The 3018-nt window shown below is 42.3% G+C and overlaps 1 pseudogene; it reads right to left on the bottom strand.

Annotated features, from left to right (window-relative positions):
* Positions 1-806: 806 nt before the first annotated feature.
* LOC101335514 (DNA replication complex GINS protein PSF2 pseudogene) lies at positions 807-1488 on the bottom strand (annotated as a pseudogene).
* Positions 1489-3018: the final 1530 nt, after the last annotated feature.

The following is a 3018-nucleotide window of genomic DNA, read 5'->3' as shown; positions in this document are numbered from 1 at the left end:
TTAAAATTAAAAATTTTTATGACTGAAAAATGCCATAAACAATGTGAAAAGATAAGCCACAGAACAGAAAGAGATGTTTGTTTCCCAAAGTATTAATGTCCTGGATATGTACAGAATGTCTACAAATTGCTAAGAAAAATATAAACAACCCAATAAAAAAAAAAGACACAGGGGATGAACAGGAAATGCACAAAAGAGAATATTCAAATGCCCAATACACGTAAGAAAATATGCTCAACCTCACCTGAGCTAAGGGACACGAACATTTAAAACATCATAATAATAAAATACCATTTCAATCTATCAGATTGGCAAAAATTAATAAATCTTTTCTTTCTTTTTTTGGGGGGGGGATTTATTCCATCTTTATTGTGCATCAGGGCATACATGATAAACATAGGTCACCCTCACTAGCCACTCATCTGCTGTCCTTCTCTGGGTGAACAACCTCTGTAGGAAATTCTAAATTTAGCCCAAGAGATCAGGATCAAGAAGGGAAGAAAAAAAAAAAGGCCGAAGCCACGTCACCATCCTGCTATGTCTCTATCTTAAAAGCAACACCTGACGTCACCGAACACTCACCTGCACGTGACAGTCCCATGCGGGAGACATGGGGCTCTGCTAGGGAAATCACTTGTTCTGCTAATGAATGTTTTTTCCCCCCATAAAAGGACACCTGGCTCCCTGATACAGATGTGGAATTACAGAATGTCTCGAGGACTAAGCCCAAGCCTGTTGCTTTCCAACAAGGTTATAATCCCATTCCTTGCTTCAGTGCACTGTTTTTCATACACTCAAAAGTTGTTCTAAAACTCCAGAAACGTGAGTACCTTTGTCACATCCTGAGCACTCAAACACCACCCAGTGAGCTTCCTGCTGGCAGACACAGGCCTTGACAAACCAGTCCCTCCCTGGAAGTCCTGAGACTGGACACTGTCAGAAGGCTGCAGGTTCATGCGGAGTTTCTACATGTGATCGAGCGCTTGTGTGAGGAAAGCCCCGCTGGTGTTGATCTCCGTCAAGGTCAGGTTATCCAGCTTGGCGTGTGCCTCCTGCTGTCTCATGAAGCTGTTGGCAGACACCCGGAGCTTGGCTATACGAGTGTCCCGCACGTCCTTGATCAGGCTCCAGATCTCATCTGCTTTCAGGGTGTAATGTAGTCCGAAGCGTGATTTAACAGGAGTTTGATGAGCTCCATGTAGTAAGGGCTGGGCATACGGGTAAAAGTTTCTTCATTTCATTCATGATCCCTAATCTTCTCCAACTTTTCCACGTCCATCCACTGGGGCTGGTGGGGCAGGCGGTGAGCAGCCGACACCTCTGTCTCCGTTTCAGGTTGATCGCCAGCCACAGAGGCACCTGCACTGGTAAGCTGGGGTTGAAAGGCTCCAGGCCACCTTCGATGAGGTGGATCTTGTCCAGACTGAAGTTCAGGATTATGGTGACCAGATCCTATTCAGCCAGAAACTCCACCTCCGCCGCGACCATGGCTGCGCCCACGGCCAGCCCGAGGCTCGCCAAAAATTAACAAATCTTATCATATCAGGTATGTTGGCATAGATGTGCGGACAAAGAAATTCCTCATGCCGCTTTCTGTAGTATAAATTGGCATAAATATCTTGTAGAACAGTTTGGCAATACCCAGTAAACATGAAGCTGTGACTACCCTGTGAGCAGCACTCTGCTTTTCAGGAATCTCATAGAGAAAACACGAGCTCACGTGGATGTGAAGATGTCTATTATATAAGAACGAATGGAAACAAACTATCAATTGGGTAAATGGAAAGTAGTTTATTCAAACACTTGAACACAAAGAGCTGCTAAAATAAATGATTTACATCTACATATTTCAACACGGATAAATCTCAAGTATATAATTTTGAGTTAAAAAAAAAGCAAGTTGTAGGAAATGTGTTCAATATGATGCCATTTATTTAAAACTTAAAAAACCCATAGGACAACACTCTATGTTGTCTTTTTGATATATACAGATGTAGAAAGTACACCAAAAAACCCACAGGACAACACTCTATGTTGTCTTTTTGATATATACAGATGTAGAAAGTACACCACGTCGGGGAATAATACTGGCTACAGCAGGTGCTGGCAGGAACCCACCCACATTCCCTCCAAGCTCATTATTCCTGAACCCTCCAGCTTCTTAGTGCAAACACCTTCCACTCTACCTGAAGGCTGGAGGAGAACGCTCAGCCCCTCACGGGGCAGGCCTGAATGCCAAGGAGTCTACAACCAATGACAAAGGGAGTTGATGGGTAAACACCCCAGCTTCCTTAGCCCTCAGATGGAAGAACTCTGAGGCTTGTCTACACAGGTCCCCAAAGTCCCTTATGGGATTGAGCCCCAGTTGCCCACAAGGATAACCTGCTCATCAGCACACTGCATTAACTTCTTTTCCTTCCCAGTATCACTTCCCCACCCCACTATTCTCAAATAAACTACTTGCACTCAAATCCTTGCCTCTGGATCTGCTTCTAGAGGATCTCATACTAAGATGTTACCACCGTCAGGAGACGGGCTACCTCTGCAAAAGGAAGAAGGCGGAAGAGATTGGGGGTACATTTTCATTGTATTCACCATGATTTACTTATTTTAAAAACCTGAAGCAAATATTAGCAAAATGGTAGCAAAAATTAGCAAAAGGGTAGTGGATTCATAAGTCTTATTTTATTTTGTACATTTTCTGGGTTTTAAAATGTTTCATATTTAAGAATTAAAAAATTATAATAAAGTAAATGCTTACTAAATCTGTGATAAGCAGTTAGAACACTAGTTCTGTATTTAATTAGATCCTGCCAGGGCCATCTCTAAGGTGTTCAAGGTCTCAGGCAACTATTTTTCATTTTGATTTTAAATGTATATAAAATTCATGGGCCTTCCAAAATATACAAGCAGCTCATGGAGCTCAATATCAAAAAAACAAACAACCGAATCCAAAAATGGGCAGAAGACCTAAACAGACATTTCTCCAAAGAAGATATACAGATTGCCAACAAACAC

Source organism: Tursiops truncatus, chromosome 7, assembly GCF_011762595.2.
Source record: "Tursiops truncatus isolate mTurTru1 chromosome 7, mTurTru1.mat.Y, whole genome shotgun sequence".
Lineage (NCBI taxonomy): Eukaryota > Metazoa > Chordata > Mammalia > Artiodactyla > Delphinidae > Tursiops > Tursiops truncatus.
This window is presented reverse-complemented; position numbering and strand designations above follow the sequence as displayed.